The sequence below is a fragment of the Gymnogyps californianus genome, chromosome 7 (genome assembly GCF_018139145.2).
Source record: "Gymnogyps californianus isolate 813 chromosome 7, ASM1813914v2, whole genome shotgun sequence".
Taxonomy (NCBI): Eukaryota; Metazoa; Chordata; class Aves; order Accipitriformes; family Cathartidae; genus Gymnogyps; species Gymnogyps californianus.
In genome coordinates this window covers 41,542,176-41,562,469 of record NC_059477.1, presented here as the reverse complement: position 1 = coordinate 41,562,469, position 20,294 = coordinate 41,542,176, and the positions used below count along the sequence as shown (strand labels likewise).

Sequence of the window (20,294 nt, the reverse complement as noted above, 5' to 3'; positions counted from 1 at the left end):
TTTCTGGAGAAGTACTAGAGACTAAAGAACTGTAAATTAACACAAGGCTTCGAGTGATGTAAAAGATAAAAATGAATCAGAGCACAGGTATGATGATCCATTTTCCGTTCCTCCCCAGGTACAAAAAGACTTCAACCACCACACTGACCCTAAGCAGAAAACGGTGAACAATGTTATCCACATCATTGAAGTCTGACCTTTTATCTTGTAATTTACTGTGCTCATATGCAAGTTGGGGTCTGTGAGGACATGCCGCTGTGCCTGTGTGCAATGGATTACAGAAAAGAGGGCTAAGGCTCCCTGGAAGCTTCTTAGTACATGGCTAATCAGTGTGTAACTAGCCATGTAGAAGTACACAGCTAATCAGTGTATAACTAGCCATGTTTTATACGAAAATGCTCATGGAAGTGAGATTCTTTCACTAAACCCCAGCACAGTTCTGCGCGGATTTCCACAAACTGCAGGCAACAAAATACCCAGTACATACTGTAACCACTGCGCTTTTCTATTAGGCATGAATGGCAGAAGTAAGAGGTTGCCATTGATATTTTGGCACAGAAATCCTTCACTAAACTGCACGTGCAGAACTGCTACGTGTTATTTTATTTAACTGCATAACACCATAGACAAGTTAAGCATAGTACAGGTCTCTTCAAGAAGAGTTAAACCTCTCAAATCTGGTTCAACAAAGGACACCCTTTGCATTTTCCCAATAACCGGTTATCAGGCAAACAAACGGAGCTAAGGAAGAGAGCAGTGAAAAAGAGGATGAGAGTCACTTAAACCAGGCTGTGTCTGGCTGTTTTTCACCCTACCACTGGTGTAGGCTGGTTTTAGAATACATTTTATACGACAAGGCAGCCTAGACGAGAAGCTGCAAGTTTAAAGGGACAACTGGAGGGGACAGTGGCACTGTTCTATTAGGTCTGGCAAACTGTTGTGTGATTGAAAAAAGACATTTAAATCCCAGTAGGGATCAGCCTGACTGTAAATGCTCTGACATACAGAGCATCCATTTGGCTACTCAAACCTCTACCTTTCTTACCAGTCCAGAATCTTCCAACTCAATGGCAGAAAAATCCTGGCTCTTTTGATGTACCATTTTCCCCTTCTCCATCAAAATATTCTATCTGAAGTACTTTGGATTGGGATAGAAAGTATTCGGATTTTGGACCAAATCCAAAGTATTCTGGACACTGGATTCTATCCAAAGGCCTGATTTTCATCAACTCATGTAATAAATACCTCTTCTCTGTAATCTCATAACAACTCCAGACAACTCATGTTATCTCACCACGAGTAACACAACTTTCCACATCTAAATCAATTACTTCTTTTTTCTGTGTGCCAAGACATGCCGTTTAGATTTGTTTTGCAGTCCAGTTTCATTGCAATATGCTTAAAAATATTTCATTGGAGAACTATGCAAAGTACACTGAATTGTTTCCCCTCTTCAGCCCCCTCAAGCCCCTCCCCCATGGAAAATTTCTCCTTAATTTTCATATGCTGAAAGTATGTTTTCAATTTTTCATGCAACTGTCTCACTTTTTGAAATGTTGCATTTTAGGAAGCCTCTTTGCACACTCAGCTGTTAATGTTTACTTAAACAATTTTTTAGTCAAGTGGTGAAACAGAAAACTTGGTACAAAATAAAAAGAAACTTAAATTAGATACTAATAGTCTGGATTCAGATCTATCACATATGATATGAATACCAATATAATATTTATTTTATTAATAAGTGGACATAAAGCCAGTTACGACAAATTTTGACAGTCTAACACTGCAAAGATGCTCCATTACTTTTTTCTTACATGAACCTTTGAGTGTGCCCAACAATTCCATGTACCACAAAGGCTACTTAGAGGTCTACAATCAACGACTGCCTCTCTGATGCACAAACCCCAGTGCTTACTTATGGAATGACCAGATTTTGGGTATAAAGTTCTGCAAACACTTAGAATGTATACAAAACACTGCTTATAGACACAAATTGCAATCTCATTTCCCAGGCTTTCCTTTCTACCACAGAGAAACCTACAAAATACATTGAGAAATAGAAATGCCCTCAAATCACAGTCGTGGAGTTTTAGAACTAACAGGAAGTTTTAGCTTCTTAAAAAGCATTATTTTCAAACCATGCAGAGTTAAAATGAGTTTTTATTTAGTTATCGCTTGCACATTATTAATCTGTTTAAGGCTATCAAAGCAATTAGTTGGGATTCTCCTGTATCATCTAATTAGACACAAATGTTGCATCACTTTTTGGGAATGCTTTTCCATTTTGAAAAGAAGCATTCTCTTGACTAATTAGATTGGTATTGAATACTTTATGAAGCCCTATTTTTAGGCGAGTGATTCAACAAACAAATGTGCCTGAAGTATAAAGGAAACCTTTCTTCCTTCAATCTTATCTCATTGTATTGGTATCCAGGACTATAATACAGCCGTATACATGATATACTCTGGCCTTTGGTTTGAGAAAGACATCTTCATCTTACTCGTAAATACAGAGCATTAAGAATACATTGCAGCAACCAGGAAATTGATCTGCACCGAATGACTTAATTACAATGATACATTTTAAATTGCCCGAGTGCCGAATCAGTTTGTACCAGTCCAACTACCTTTGGTATTGAATTATTTTGAACTGTATAAAAGACAGTTTTATAATGTACTATAACAAGGCTTATGTATTCCTAATTTATACTACTTCTGATGCTGTAGAATTTTTTAGGATCAGAAGACCTCAATTTAACCACTCTATAAAATGATAGCTATTTGGATGAATTCACTTATAAATAGCAAGAAAAATTCAAGAGTCCAGGCCACTGTACCTGTACATCCACAGTCAATGACCTTTACCAGTAGCCCACTGGACATGCCCCAGCTCAGCCAGCCTTGCTTACCTGCACGTGGATGGACAGAACCCTATAGCATTTGGTTTCCTACGCTGCCAGACTAGATGACCAAAGCAGTCACTTCAGACCTAATATTTAGGAGTCGACACTAATAATAAGGAAAAGATTCTCACAGAGAAAGACTGATGTATGTTCACGGATTCTAGCTGATCATTAAGAGCATAAAATATCAATCTCTTCTCTTGGAGCATTTTGGATCAGCATGCTGTTAACTAATCAGAAGTTGTAACTTTACATCTGATATTCTTCATACCAATGTTCATAGTGCAGGTGAAAATTAGAGTTCATTGAGCTGCAACGTATCCTCAGTTTAGGAGATTTAACTGTGTCGTTACAGTTGTCCAAGGCAACAGCTGAACTGGGAATAAGCATGATTCTTTTAGCATTCTTTATTAAGTGTATGTATAGTACCAAAACCTAAACTTTCTCAAAGTATGATTGCCTTTTAACACATCTATCTGTGTAACTCCCACAGTCGGGAGCAATCGAGGTTTTCAGTTCCAATGACAGAATGGAGAAAATACATCCTTTCGAGAACTTCCTTTGTGTACACATGTGCACGTACGCATACACATAGCAGCTCCGAAAGGGTTTTGACAAAAAGCAAAACGAGCTACACGACAAACAAAAAAGATGGCAGGAAACAAAAGGATTTTCTTTTTAAACCTCAGCTCTGTCTACCCAATAAGAATTTAATAAATATAACGGTCACCCGATAGAGTCCGTAGAAGAATACAGAAGAGTCATAATGCTCTTTCAGGCCTTCCACCACATTAATTTTTTTCTTTAGGAGGGAAATAGGTCAAAACTGTGTGCATGTGAGACAGGCCTACTTTACTGTCAAAATAATGTAAGCACTTAGATTTTTTAAAAATTAAGACTAATATTCGGTATGCAATTTAAATCAACCAAGTTATTCTCTAGATAAGAATCATGTCACCATTATCAAAACCTTTCTCAGGGAGTATTATGAAATAGAATATTACTAACCTATATGTTAATAAGAAGTGAAGAAACGTTATTACATCCACTTCGTCACTTTAGGGGAACTCGTATAATGAAATGAGTAACTTGTATGTTCTTAAGTTATCTAATAAATAGATACAGAAAATAAATAGGTAATAACTATTTGTAAGTGTTCAGTTCTACTTGGCAGCTTTGCTGTACATTATTGACTTACTGGTTACTAGGGAAATATAAATTAGTGAGAACAAAAAAGTTAATTTAAAAAGAAAAGAATATTTAAATGTAACTATTTCAAAACTGGAACATGAAAACTCAATTAGATTTTAGATAAGCAGTTAAAAAAAGGGAAAAATCAGATTGCTGGAAATATGGTGAAAGGCTCCGAGCTGCTGGCATAACAATCACCGGATTAGCCCCAGATCTCCATTAACTGTGTACTGCGATATCAAAAATTAAGCAATAAATGGTAAAAATGAAAATCATACTCCCATATCTTAAATGCAGAGGTCACAATAAACTATATAAACCTCCTTTGTATTAGACACCTGAAGTTAAGGACACAGCAATATTTAAACCATTTGAATAATTCAGACTGAGTTTCTGTGCAAGAGAATGTCAGAAACAGAATAGGATTGCAAATTAAACCTGTAAATTATGCTTTTGTGCCAAAGTAATAAGTCACATGATGATACTATTTTTAGGCACATGGAATTTTTTCTCCAAGTGCTATTTTTTAAATTGTTTACTGAATTACGTACCTCTACTCAGCAATTTCCCTAATGAAAATACTCTTAAGATAATAAAAAAATATGGTAACATAAAAATCAGCTATTCAGACACCTTAATGCAAACTCTACAGCCTTACCTGACATAAATGTAATAGTGTGTGAGAGCTTGGGCTGCCTCTCTGAAATCTGGTATGCTACAAACCTGTACAATATGATAGCTGAATCACTAGCATTAGCAGAATATTCCTTACTGTCTTTCAGTGATCACTAATTGAATGTGTAAGTATCTGGAGAATTCGGCCCTGCTGTTTTCCTTAGGAGATAGTTCTCTGTTTTCTAAAAGAGGACTCAGAAGTTCAAGGATATTTAAAAAAAAAAAAAAAGTGGGTGATTTTAATCCTTTTAAATGCTTTCACACCGTGAAAATTATGACAAATATTTTTCTTGATATACAAGAGGTCCATTAATTATAAGTTTAATCATTTTTAAATGAATCTCTATGAAGATTTGTATACATGACCTTTCCTTCTATAGCTTCTCTTTCTACTTACACTGGTCTGAGTCAGCTGTTTTATGAATATACCATTCGATTTAAAAATACTCTTTCTCACCCTCATATTAAAACATCACATTTGGTTTGTTATTTAAGATCTATGAAATAAGTAATGCAAATATAAAGTACTTTTTAATATACTAATTAACAGCAGGGCACAGGATTAAAAAAAAAAAAAAAAAAAAAGGTCTGACCTTTTTCCTCATTAAGCATTAGATCGAAGGTGGATATGTTCATCTTGTTCATTCCAAGCTGAAAAATAAAGAATCAGTTGAAACAGAAGATAACCAATAGTAAGCAATACAGTCCACTTATGATGTTAAGATTTCAATATTAAATGATTCTTAATTATTTCTTCATATTTATAAGCACTTAATCAGAGAGGTTTCGGGAATATTATTCCTCCTTGGAAACTCGGAAATAACTGTTTCCACTTTGTATTTTGTACACACTTCATTTCCATAAAACATCAGGAGCACAGAAAAAAATAATTCAATATTTAAGAAAATGCTAAAGTACAACTTCTTTTTAAAAAATCTATTCTATTAAAGTTTAATCTGTATTCTGGCAACAAAGATAATAAAGTTCTTGACTGTACACACGCCACTAGTTTCAAATAAGATTTTGTGCTTCATGAGTGAAAAACCTCTTTCCTGTCTGGCTGTCCCACCCCTTCACTCAGAGATTTACTTTTAAGAAAGCCAAGGTATTTTTAGCCTACTAAAATGAGCAAAGTACCTAAATGTTAGCGTCTGTGTATTTTTGGGTTGAATTTTTACATAACAATTATTAGACGTATTCACACTGACACCTTAAGAAGGATAAATTTCATTGTCCAATAAACTGTGAAGACTGCAGTCTGGCTCCTAGAAAATGAAACATTTGTTTTTATGATAATAAAAAGCATTCTATTCTCTACTTCAGTACAGGGGTTGTGAAACTCTCCTTGGAGGTGTTTTGCCATCCAAACATGACATCGTTAGGTTTAATGTAGAGCAAGATGGTACCTGGTAACGATGCTCAGCTCTGTCCTGCCAGGTATCCATGGCTTTGCTCACTTCATACACTATAAAACCCGATTTTACTGCATGTGCAATAGACTGCACATATGCTAAGCTAGACAAAAAAGGTTTGATTCTCTTCAGGAGGAACTAAACAAAAGGGTGAATCACATTCAAGCTTGACAAGTATAAGAGAATTCCACCAGCTCGTCAAAGCAGAGAAAAGAAAAATGAGAGTAAGGACCACAGGCACCCAGAAATTAAAACCATGTGTCCCTTTAAGGATGCAGTACATCCAAGAGTTTAAGAACAAAGCTCCAAAAAAGATGAGAACCTAGAAAATGCACTACTTCATCCCAATCGAAGGACAATGTGTTGTGCCAGACACTAACTTAAAACTCAAACAGTCCTTTATTCTCTGAATAGGCTTGAAAAATGTCTCTGGAAATGCAGACGGTAGGGACGTAACACAGATATTTAACATGTTCTGGCACCACGCTCCAAAAAGTGAGCTATTGGAAAAAATGTAGGCAAATAACCATTTAGTCAGCTCTTCATCACAACATATTTAAAGCTTGATCAAAAGAAATTCATTTAGTAAAACAAATATATTCTGTCACAAAAAACCCTCCATAAACAAAGCCATTAGTGTCACGAACAACTGCCATAAACTCTTGGCAGAAAAATCTAAGAAATATGAATTCAAGCCACAGACAGGTACGATAGCTTCCCACGTTTTTTTTGCATTTATTTATTTCTTGTGTTACACTTCAGCCTACCATCTCAATGGAAATCTGAATTCAAGGAAATCAGTGGCAAACTTCCAAAAGATGCTGAACCTGAATTTCACTCCATTTTAAATAAGAGCTTTCAAAGCATTTCAAAGCATTTTATTTAAGAAAAAAGGTCCTTTGGTTCATTTTTTTGTAATGAAAACTGCCACACATGAAGACTTTAAATACCACATATCTTAAACTGAAGTATATTATCAGTAACAGAAAAAGTTTGCAGGGAAACAAAACAAAGCTAATCCCACAATTAAGTTGACAGAATTACAGAAACTGAGGATCTGAAGGGGGATCTCAGGAGAGCAATCTGCTCAGCTCACTGCCAGTGGCGGAAGGTCAAAATTACCAAGATCACCTCTGAAAGCTGCTGCTTTATTCATTTTTAAAAATTTCCTGTCATAGATTTCATGACAGTTATAGGTACAATATCCCAGTTTTTCATCCATATTTGCAGTCAGATATGAGGTAAAACAAAAAAGCTTGGACTGTTTTCTCTTTACATCTATCCTAAATTATCCTTTGTGCAAATAGAACTTGCTTTTTTATTTTTTTTTTTAAATCTACAGAGCAACTGCCACCATTGCTTTTATAAAAACCTCTTATCTTTTTAAAGCCTTATGCCCGTCCTACAGCGTTCTCTTTTTATCTAGAATAAACAAACCCAATCCTTTCAGCTGTTCTTTAACAGTCCTGCTTTCTAAATCTGTCACTGGCTTGTTGCTCCGCTTTGCCTTCTTCTGGCTAATACAAATTTTCTTTAAAGGGCAGTGTCCAGTACCGCAAAATACATTCTACCTAAGGTCTCACTGACAGTGAACTCATACCGAGTCTTGTGTCAGACACTGGTACTACACACCGTAAAAATTTCCAGCCCTCTAGGAATGAAGATTTGTGATTTCCCTCCCTCCCCCCAAGCTCTCCAATTGTCTTCCTCTTACAGAGGGAACATGCAATGGAAACTCAGAAGTTTCTGAAAAAGGTATTATTTTTAATGCATTTTCTCAAGCAAAACACGAGTGCAGAAAGTAAGAGCCATTTTTAAGGAGTGAAGAGATCCTTATGGAAGGAGAAGCTCAAGAAGAGGAGGTTTAGGGGAGATCTTCCTGCTGTCTTCAACTAGCTAACATGTGGTTAAGGAGAAGATGGAGCTAGAATCTCCTCTGACGGCCACAGTTAAAAGGGCAAGCAGCAGACACATGTGCAACATAGAAAGTTTGGAATATATATTAGGAAAATTAAGGCTCTGGGGGGGATCTTCTCAATGCGTATGAATACCTGAAAGAAGCGTGCGAAGAAGATGGGGCCAGGCTCTTTTCAGTGGTGTCCAGTAACAGGAGAAGAGGTAACGGGCACAGACGGAAACACAGGAGGTTCCGTCTGAACATCAGGAAACACTTTTTTACTGTGAGGGTGACAGAGCACTGGCACAGGTTGCCCGGAGAGGTGGTGGAGGCTCCATCCATGGACATATTCAAAAACTGTCTGGACATGATCCTGGGCAACCTGCTCTAGGTGACCTTGCTTGACCAAGGGGGTTGGACAAGATGATCTCCAGGGGTCCCTTCCAACCTCAGCCGTTCTGTGTGACCTCCAGATATCCCTTCTAACCAATATCACTCTACGGTTACATAACTCTGTCTCATGACATCCCCAGCTACTGGTTTTGCTAACTTCAACACGAAACATTACACAGTGCTTCAGTAATACAAGTGTATACATCTTTTCATCCAACATTGCAGATAAAAGAATCCCTTCACTTACATACTCAACAACTCACTTATCTCACAATCCAGGTTTTCTTACAGACACTTGTCTTAGAACCTATTCACATAGCAGATTCAGCAAATTCAATTACAACACGAGAATAACATCCTCCTTGGAATGCCATGAAATCTGAAAGCCTGCTTTCAAGAATTTAGAATATTAAGGATGGAAGCCAGAAAAACAAATATTTCTAAGTACAGCCACAACGTTAGCTTCCATAGGTACAATTTACAAATGCAAAGGAAAAAAATATCAAAAGATCTTCCAAATTTTCATAAAATCCTGCCAAAGAAGATTGCTCTTCTGTTAGCTCTCTCTACTGAAAGGGACAGCTCGCTACAAACTAGAGATTCAAAACGAGTTGTGAACATCAAGTATTCTGTGGGAATACTATACATATCAGTTCAGAGGTGATCAGACAGAATTCTGTACTTTCTCTGAAGAAGAAAGTACTGATAAGAATGAAAATATACCAATGTGTCTAAAAACCTTATTTTGATGCAACAAATATAGTACAGACACTACACTGACTCATTAAGATGTCTAAACAAGCTATTGTAGATTAACATAATTTGAAAATTTAAAAATAAAAATGTACACATTTCTTCAACTGGGGCACTTCAGATTAGGGATCTCTTTAGTCTTTTCTGGAGGGATTTAAAAAAGCTTTGGAGAAATCTTAAAGCTATGGAATTAGCCTGGTATTTATAGCTCCGTTTCCTAGCGTGTTCTTTGAGCTTCCTAGGACGTTCTTTTTCTCCATCTGCGGTTGTTGACATGGTATAACCTTGTATTTTGATTATGAAAATGTATAAGAGCATTTCATTTTACATTTTACTGTAAAGTTCTGGCTTCATCTCAGGGCAAGGCAGCTCCACTTTGCTACTACAATATAATCTAGGTCAAGAATGGTGCTGCATATTTTCTGATACAGGTAACTTGAGTTCTATTGTTTAATTATGTCAAAATATATTACTACCAATTATGACTAATACTCCATATGAATCACACTGTCACAAAACGGTAATTTTCTTACCATTAAAATACTGTGCTTCATATGCTGTTTCAATACAATCTGTTAAATCTAGGTCAAGAATGCTTTTTTCTTCTTTGTTCTCTTATCAAAAAGGTCCACGTATAGGTGTGCTGTCTATCTCGTACAAAGATACGAATTGCTAAATTGTTTACTTCTCTACTTCAGCACCATTAAATGTTGAAGATGTCTGCTGTTCTTCTGTTTAATTTTTTTTAACATTGGCTCAAATCTTTTGTATTACACTACTTGAAATACATTTTGTAACAAATGTTACTACCACAGCATAAAACTATCAAGATAAAATCAAAAGTTTCTCAGCTTAATAAATGCACTGATTTACTTTTGAATACTTACCTACATTACTCCTCATGGTCTTGCTTCTAGTTACCTTGGGGATCTTCAGGCTTCTTAAAATTCTTGATGCGCTTTCAGCTTTCCTTTAGATAGTCTCCTGTTTAGATCTCGATAATGGGCTATGTCCATTGAGGCTGGCTCCTTGACTTACTACACCCCTCATCTGAGGAACTCCTGCACCCCACGTTACATCTGTTGAGACAGTTGCATTATTTAAATTAAAGAATGAGCCAAATGTTTATTTCACTTTTCTTGATTGCTTTGTAAGCCCTTATCCAAATACTTCGTAGCATAAACCGTAACAATATTTGCTTTTAAAGAAGGGTAGGATGGCTCTGATGGGAACTGATTAAAATAAGATACCTTCTACTACGTTATGGTGGTTCACTGTCCAGAAAAGTGAGTAGATTTCTATAAAAATGAGTATATGGATTTTTACGATGGAACTAGCATGCATACAAAAAAGGTGACTTTTTCAGACAACTTGGGTTGTACTGATGCATGCTAAAAACCTTCAACTACAGAGGCAAAAAGTCTAGGCTTTAAAGAGTTATGATACTGCAAATGGCCTTGGTTATGTAAAAGGTTCCACCAGTACTGTTGATGAGCTATTAAATTGGTCTTTGCACAAGTACACAGACACTGGTGAACCCCCAGCTGAAACAGAACCTGGGTTATTCCATAACATCTGCCTGTTATTGAGCCATTTCCTTCAGAATCGCCACCAAAATGTACCTGCAGTCCTCCACTGGCTCAGAGTTAGTCAGGCTTTGATTGTGCCAGTTTCAATTTCTCTGACACTGAAAGGAGTTAACAGTCTTTGCAGGACTTTAAGTCAATTAATTAGTTCTTTTAGAGGTGAAATGGATTGGAGCTCATTAGGTTAAAGGCATATCCAAAAGAGTTAATGTAGGCCTTTAAAACATTATACCTGAAAGCCTGACGACTCAGTAAGGACACAGTTAGGGATTAGAAATACACATGTAACAAATTCAGAATTATTGGGGATGTTACTTTTTTATTTAAAATAAATCGTCGATTGAAAGAGATGCAACATAGCCAATCAATGCTTTTGGAATCCTACAGAAAGTCTAATGAATTTGTTCTGATTTACAGATCATGTATTTGGAATCTCTTTTAAAGCCATTTGTCATCATAGTAAAGGTCCTGGTTCTTGTTAAAATCTTCTCCCCTAACAGAAAACCCGTTGATACAAAATGTGAACGAAAAATTTCAGATAAGCCAAACAAACAGGGTGTAAGCACATAAGTCACACAAAGTACACTGGCCGCAAATACCAAATACAGTATTTACTATGATTATTCAAATATCTTAGTTAAGTTTATAAGCAAAACCTTTTTGCTTTCTTGGTGATGACCTGCTGCTTGGCTTTCGCTGACTTTATTAGTATCATTAATTTAACTGAGTTATCAGTTGATCAGCATCTTCCCAATTTAAGGGCAAAACTGGGATGCAGCATTTTGTAAAAATGGGTACCAAAGAGTCTTGGTTGTTTCAGACCGCATTTACCAACCCGGTAGAGCCTTTCAGTGAACAGTTTTTTCATACGCAGACTACTTAGAAGAAAAATTATTAACTCGCTAAAGTTCTTCCCCAACCAATATCACTTTGAAAATTACGCCTCTATAAAATCATGAATATATGTTTAGATTTTCTAAAAGACTGGGGCACTAGACAGCTTCCATGTTTAAGCACTATATGTTTAATGCTTCTGAACATTACAGGGCTTACCTGTTCTTAATACTGAATGTTTTTATGTATCTAGAATACTAACAAGGTACATCCCGTCCATAGATATTATTAAAATGATTAAAATAAAAAAATAATAAAACATATTTAACAACAAAATTAATATTATTGCTATTAGTAAAATAAAGCCTCTTCCCCTTAGTTGAAAGGGTTAAACAACTTTGTTGAACAAACAAAACTGCGAGTTTATAAATGCAAGGAGTCATAGGGCTCTAAAAACTGAATATGTATGACTGAGCAAAAATACTGCATTTTAGCAGGTGAAGAATTGGGGTATTCATGGACAGAGCTGCAGTAAAGGTTACTCACAACAAAGTCAGACACACTGTGGAAGGAGAATGATACAAATCTCATGGAGTTTGAGACACACTGAACTTTCTCCTGTAAAGCATCCATAGGACTCACAAGGTTGGGCTCTGACCAATGGGCCTTAGCTACCAGCTTCAGCTTATCAAGAAACTGAATGCCAATGTTTTCTAAATTACTCCAGAAATTCTAAATCTTAAAATCTAACATATAAATGGTATAATTTAAATGTAAAAATCTCTTCTTCAATTGTAGAAATGACAGAAATTTTTAATTTGTTTCCGCTGTATATAAGGTCCATGAAATATTTCAAAGAATGAACATTTTTACATAGGTTATTCATAAAATTACAGATAAATAAGAATCCATGCCTTCACAACATAGCTTATCTTTACAGTAACAAAACAAATAGAAAGATGATATAACCTACCATTAAAGAATTTGCATACAAATATATTCTAGATCATAATTTCACTATGGATATTACATTTTTCAGATAAAGTTATTTATTAATGTTTAAACACATTGAAAGGTATTGATAAGAGACATTTTTATGAAGAACTTCCCTTGAGCATATAATGCTAATCACAGCAAACACTGTAAAACTAATTTACTGGAAACAATTTCAATAGATGGATGAAATAGCCCAAGAAAGAAACCTAAGTCATACTAGGGCTTAAAATAACTGGGTCACATGGACAGTACTAAGGATTGAAGTAGCATCAGTAAAAGAAGCTTCTAACAAAGGCCTCAAGAAATCTACAGAAAAGCGTTATTAAAATCAATTCAAAGAAATAACCTGATTTTTAACTTATAATATCTAAATAAAATAGCAACAATAAATTAATGATAAAAACTGTCCATACTGAGCATACGGAAATGGAAACATGTAAGCAAAGATGTAATTAAAGTTTCTGCTGAAAAAACAGACATTACCTTAATTACGCATATGCCATTTACAAACTTACTGGCATCAAAATACTAGCACCATAGAGACAGATGACCAGCTACAGAATACAGTTTTATAAATACTAAGCATAGACTACCGGTGATAATCAAAAGGCTCCTATATGGCGAGCCAAGAGAATTTTTGTGGCTAATTCAATAGGCTCTGCATTGCTTTTCCCCTCCTGAAAGTCTTGTTCTCATTCTCCTTTTAAGCAGCCTTCCTATCTTTTGTTGCCTATTAGGAAATACCAGTTTTTGTGATAAAGAATTGAAAATAAGCGTTTGTAAAAAAACTGCAAAGGATTTTTTTTCAATTAAAAAACCAGACACTTGACATTGAAAAAAGCACTTATACTTCTCAAGTCTGCTATTCAATGTCAGAAGGTGATTGTCACAGACTGTCCTAGCTGTTATTAAACAGCAGTGCACCATGCATGAAAAGACCAGTTTATCATTCAGAGATAAGTACAGGACTTACAGAGTGACTACAATATGTTTGTTTTTCAATTGCATACATATCCATAACAATAAACTTCCCAATGAGTTCTCACCAAGTTGCAGGAATCTAATGGTGAATGTATTTCTGGGGAAGAGACATCTGTTTTTTCAGTGCATGTGCTGTCTCGTTCTCTTTGTGAGCTTTCTATTTACATAACAAGTCTGTGCTAACAGATTAAAAAAATCCTGTCCCCATCTAATCTCTTAAGATACATACAATATTCTTACAACTATGGTATTTGATGTATCTATAATTAAAGATACTCTACTTTGCATAAGAAAAAATGAAAAATACCAAAAAATGATCTTCCATTAACAGAAACAAACTCAATAATGTTTCAATTGTGTGCTGTCACAAATGAGTAGAGAAAGAGAATGGCAGTCAACCAGTTCTCTTTTTTTCTTCAGGTAGGTTTTAAATATATTTCTTCTAAAGCAATCAACTTGATTATTGGCTGTTTCTCAGGTTCTTCTTCCCATTTACCCTGTGGCATAACTGCAAAACGCTCCTCCAAAAGAGTTAATTCCAAATCAGAGCCATGGGCTCCATGCTGGAAAATACTGGCAAAAGCTGAGAGACCTGTTTACAAGCATCCGGTCTGATTTTGTCTGACTTCATTTTCAATAATTGCTGGTTTTATTTTGCTAAGCGGAAAAGTCATACAAAATTATATTTAGTAATTGCATCGTCTTCCATAATACTAAAAATAAACATGATATCATTAATTTCTAGTGGTGGCACTACATTACCACCAGATAAACAACACTGCCTGTAACACCAGCCTACTGCAAGCCCACCATTATTTTCTGACACATCAAAGAAAACAGAAGAAACGATTTTAAAATTTGAAATCATTGTGTTTACTATCCATATATATGTAACAGGAAGAGAAAGAGTGGCAAAGAGAGAATTCACCTACCTGAAATCAGGAAGACTGGTGGAGGTAATCCACCAGGTTTTGGTGGGTCTCTGAACTTTTGGAAAGAATTAGAGAAGTGCTGTTTCTTCAAGTCTTTACGTTTCTTTGCCCGTTTTCTTGTGATAAAGCCTCTTCTTCCTGCAATAAAATACATGTTGTACTAAAACAAGATTTGCACAAAGACAAGTTATCAATACCTGCACTTCATGAAGACTGCACGGCTTCTCCAACAGACTGCTTCACTACACAAAAACCACGGGCACATTCACAAAAGCAAACATTGAACAACACTGGTGAGTTTACCTAGGCGCTCTCAGTAGTCAGTGAAGAAAGGTAGAGTCCAAAGAGTGATTTAAAATAAATTAACCTAATCTGATCCTAAATACAGCTGTATTCTGAACTGCCCTCTAGAAGGATCTCTCTTTCTTCATTGACCATAAACACAAAAGCAGAAGAACACCCTACTGTCCAAGGGTCGGGTTCAGCCCTGGCTATATCCTCCACTGCTTTACACTTCCACAGAATTTAACGCTATAGAAATAGAGCCCACACAGCTAGAGAACGGATAAAAGGTCTTTTTAATGAGATATTCTTGAGAAGATGTACTGTAAAACTTCAGAGAAATAAAATTGTAAAAAAGATGCCCAGTTTTGCTTATTTATATCTAATTTATATACACACCTCTCTACATATATATCTCACACACATATGCATATATAAATTAACTTAAAAACCCCAAAGTAGCTTAGATACCACGGAAAGTACATTTTAGACTTGTAGGCATTTTCCCCTAAAACGCCTTGTAGATTTTTCACCCAAAACAAACACAACTACAACTAATTATGTGACTTGAACATGTGATGGAGAATCATGAACTCAGCCTAACCAGAGCCTTGTATTTGATTTTATTCTTATAACCAGCATAAACAGTTGGTGAAAATATCTTTGCATGATTACGCTCAGACTAACTACCGGGACCACTGGATTTTCAGGCTTCCCCAATGTAGACCTGGAACCTCGATGAATCCAGAAGACCTGGCTTAAATCATGGCTCTGTTAGCTCCTCAGCAGAAAGCCTGAAAACTATTTTTGGGACACCAGATTTTTTCCTTACTTCTTCATTTTCCTGGGACCCTCCTCGAGGAGGAAATGCCCTACGTGTAGCCCCTTACTCAGGTTAGAGGGCACAACTCAACCCTCTGCTAAAAGGCTCCTCCTGCTCCAGGCCAGGCGCTGCAGTTTGGTGCCGCTCCCTCTCCTCCGCAGAGGCTAACGCTGCTCCAGTGAATCAGATAAGGGAGCTGATTTGTGTATTTCTGCTGGATTAGTCTTAACCTAGATCAGTTCCCTAATCTCTGTGGCTGGAGGAATGCTTGTGCTGGAGCAGACGCTTAGGAAGGAGTGGCACGTGTACAGGAATGAGTAACTCAAAGTGGAAAGAGCAGCAGTGAATTTGGCTCATGCCAGTCCAAAGTGCTTGGGGAAATCCAATATGTTTGCTCATTTATTTTATTTTAGAGTACTGCAGTATTGAAAATATCTTCTCATCTCGTGTTTTCATAGGAGGACATCAGTATATTACATTGTTTAAATAAGAGTAATATTTAGCTGCCTACGTATTCAAAATGTATGATCCTATTTCTAAATTTTAACTGCTATAATACCAAAGAGCACAGAGGCATGTCTAAAAAAATCCGTTTTGAGAACCTGACTCAAGTCGTCACAAAGCTGTTGGAAATAATAACCTTGCTTCCTTGCTGATTAGAATTCACATCTACTATCCGAATATTTGCTAGACATGGTATCTGGAGAAAATGAAGTTAAAACATAACAGATGACATAAGAAAACAAGAAGCAAATATCCTACCTTCCAAGACTACCTTTGCATGAACATATGGCCTTTTCCAAGTGTACTGTTCTTTTGTATGACAACAAGTTGGCCATATTAATATAACTTCAAAAATGCATTTTAACTTCCTAGCAACACAATATACCAAGTGAAAAACATTAAAGCTAAAAGAAACACAATAACAACAGGCAGGGCTTTCAGAGAAGCTAATTTAAAAATTAGCTATAGCTATAAAGGCTAACATACTAACACATTTCTTTTACTTACGTGATATATAGCTATAAGGCTAACATACTAACATATTTATTTTACGTATGTGATATATAGCTATAAGGCTAACATACTAACATATTTGTTTTACGTATGTGATGTATAGCTATAAGGCTAACATACTAACATTTTTCACAGATTTGGCAACGGTGTCATTTGAGTGGATGTAGCTTTGAACAGAGAAGATGCAAGAAGGGATATTATCTATTTTTTTGTCTCCAGTTACAGAAAAAAAAAAAAGAAATGAAGTTTTAATTTGCAAGAGGAGAAAATCAGACACATCAATTTAGTCAATAGTCTCAATCCTATAAATCCTGCATATCTGATACTTTCATAAAGAAAGTGACAAGTACTAATAATATATCTTACAACCATGAAAAGACTTTTATTTTACAAAAAGCCTTGGTTTTGACAGGAAAGGTGCACGCTACTATTCAGAAACAGCACACATGCAATCTTCACCCGGCAATTTAAAAACTGAACGAAAACAAGCAAATTGACAAATAGATCAGTTTCTGACTATGAAGAAAATCACTCCCATGTACAACCCTGGGTAATAAAGAGGTAAGCACAGTGCCGGCCCATGTACCATAGCACTCGTCTTACCTAACGGCTGGTTGCTATGGCAAGCATTTGCCTGTATTTTGTACATTAAACAGTAATATGTTTTCTGCTTCCTTGTTCTTGATATTTTGATGAAGTTAATCCTTAAGATTTGGACCTCTAAGGTATGGAAACTAAAGGTTCTCTCAAATAATCATGCTTTCCAATTTATTTTGCTTTTGTGAAAACATCTTGGAATTAAAAATTAATGAATAATTTAAAAATTATTTTCATTCATCTGTAACAGCATTTTAAAAACTTGTGACTTATTTCCTTTAGCTACTTTGCATATCTGTTGTACATGCATTTCTATTTTCTAGCTCACAACGGCAATGTAATCTACTTTTCTCCTTCACTGATCTTTAATTTAATATAGAGATAAACTGTGAAACTGATGAGAACTGAGATGATAAATAATTTTAGTTCTGTATAATACCAATTTGCCTTTTGCCCTCCTTTTTTTCCTAAACAAATGTTGTCAGAGGTACAAAAGAATGAATTAGCAAAAAAATTTATTTAGTCATTATTACTGTAAACTAACAAATAACTGAATTTCTTTCTGTAGTTGTCTCTACCTGAAACACAGTGGTATTTCCAAAGGTGCGTAAGAGCCAGCTATCAGTACAAGAGCCATTCTAATGAGGAGAGGACAATGTTAATCCACTTTCTTCTTGATTTCTATGGCTAACATAAAGCCTTAATATACAAAATATCAATACCCAAAAGTGAACACATCTGATAAAATAACTCCAACAGGAGAGAGAAACAATCCTCCTCCCACCCCAGGGGTCCCCACCAGACCAACTGCAAACTCAGCTGTCACCCACCGAAGAAAGATCCATGACAAAACCTGATAATAGTCATACAGTTTAAAAAAAAAAAAAAAAGGAAAGGAAAAAAAAAAATCTTTTTCTTTTGATAGGAATGCTGTTTTCCACTATCAGCAAATGCACTCAGTCCTCTTCTTCTTCCCACACATGAAAATAAAGAATTTGTACATGGCTTCATTTGTTTGTTGCATTGTATCTTGACATCGGAAACTAGTGAGGAGAATTTGTCAGCAGGGTCAGTAGTCCTGGATAATGACTTTTAACCTCTCCTGTACATCGTAATGTATACGACTTCAGAAAGAGTCTCAAAAGCATATTTACAAATTGCCTAAAGGGCAAAACAAATGTTATATGCATTTTATTTACATTAATGTACATTTTTTGGTAATGCTTGACAGGACACACAAATGTTGCCCAGAAGACAGCTGAACCCATCTTTCCTCCTGCCCAGCTTTCCTGCTGCCCCTCCAGCTGCTGTGTGCTTCCACACCGGGCTGGAACTCTTCTTTCACCAATAAGGCCTAACTGAACCCACCAGTTATGATTCAGATTATTTTATATAAAAGTAATTGTGTTGACACCAAGATTGTAAGCTTTTCCATTCCCTAAGAACATGGCGTAAGCAGCTGAAGCACTGTACAAATACTTGAATAAAGATACCAACAGCATAAGAAGCAGAAGAAACGGATACCTGGTCTTTAAGATTAAACCGTTATCCAAAGCCTCAAACTCATTAGGAAAGAAGAAATTTAATTCAGCAAGCGCACCAACAGTTTATACTTTTCCCTCATGATACTTTATCATCACATAATAAAGTGCCTTCTTTTAGACAGGACATTATGCCCTTGTTTAAAATTAAATCCTCCAAAAACAAAATAACATAAACTATTCTAAACTATGTTATTTCTTATTTAAAAATTCTTGGCACAATTCTCCATAACTGGCAAATCTTGATTATTTTCAACTTTCGTGCAGGCCAAATGCTGCCACGGCAGCTGACAGGAGGACGACTCAATGACCGGCATCCAGCACAGGCTCTTTGCATCAATTTTCTTCTGGTCTGGACTCAGGCTGCAACCAATGCTGGTGGCAGAGAAATCTGTTTTCTCCTAAATCTGAAATATTACCTGGTACATCTGAAGTTCACATGGAAAGGAATCACCCCACCCAGCTACACAAACGCCACCACAAATAAATGTTTTTGGTATTTTCATTGTTACTGGTCAGGTATGAGATAATTGGAAACTCTCAAAGAAGCTAAGAAAAAAAAGAAGGAAGAAAAAAAAAAAGGTTGCTGCTTCACAATCCTCTCATCACTAACCTTTTTAAAGAGGAATTACCTGAAGGAAGGTCAGGGAATAGCTTTCACCACTACTGACTGCAGAGCCAATGGTTTTAACATGTTGAATTTTACTCTATGCTTATTTAGTGATGTGACCAACTTCCTCACCGTAGCACTCACACTTACCCTAGTCTTTGCTTCTATAATCCCTCTATGGCTAGAGGGTGTTAATCTGCCAGTAAAATGATAACCAAAGTCATCACACACAGAGATTTCATTATTTATTATCTCCACAGCGCCTTACAAGGCGTTAAATGTTGTTGTGCTACAGAAAAGCCTGGACCAGTGTGTACTACAGCAAATACCCCGCCTGAAACTGGAAACGCTGAGAAAGTTCAAAATAAATCCATCATATTTCAGAAGTCGTGGCAGTCTGGTGAAGTTCCCACTGACTGGAAAAGAGGAAACATAACCCCCATTTTTAAAAAGGGAAAAAAGGAAGACCCGGGGAACTACAGGCCGGTCAGTCTCACCGCTGTGCCTGGCAAGATCATGGAGCACATCCTCCTGGAAACTATGCTAAGGCACATGGAAAATAAGGAGGTGACTGGTGACAGCCAACATGGCTTCACTAAGGGCAAATCGTGCCTGACAAATTTGGTGGCCTTCTACGACAGGGTTACAGAGTTGGTGGATAAGGGAAGAGCGACTGACATCATCTGCCTGGACTTGTGCAAAGCATTTGACACTGTCCCGCACGGCATCCTTGCCTCTAAATTGGAGAGACATGGTTTGACGGATGGAGCACTCGGTGGATAAGGAATTGGCTGGATGGTCGCACTCAAAGAGCTGCAGTCAACAGCTCGATGTCCGAGGGGAGAGCAGTGACGAGTGGCGTTCCTCAGGG

The 20,294-nt window shown here is 36.5% G+C and overlaps 1 protein-coding gene across 1 annotated transcript in view; it reads right to left on the bottom strand.

The window, feature by feature from the left end:
- Positions 1–20,294, bottom strand: part of MBD5 (methyl-CpG binding domain protein 5) — a 147,141-nt gene that overhangs the window by 50,595 nt on the left and 76,252 nt on the right. Inside the window, exons 3-5 of the mRNA XM_050899575.1 lie at positions 14,554–14,691; positions 10,112–10,303; positions 5,363–5,420 (exon numbers count right to left, since the gene is read on the bottom strand). The gene's annotated coding sequence lies outside the window, so the exon portion shown is untranslated. The remainder of the gene's footprint in view (positions 1–5,362; positions 5,421–10,111; positions 10,304–14,553; positions 14,692–20,294) is intronic.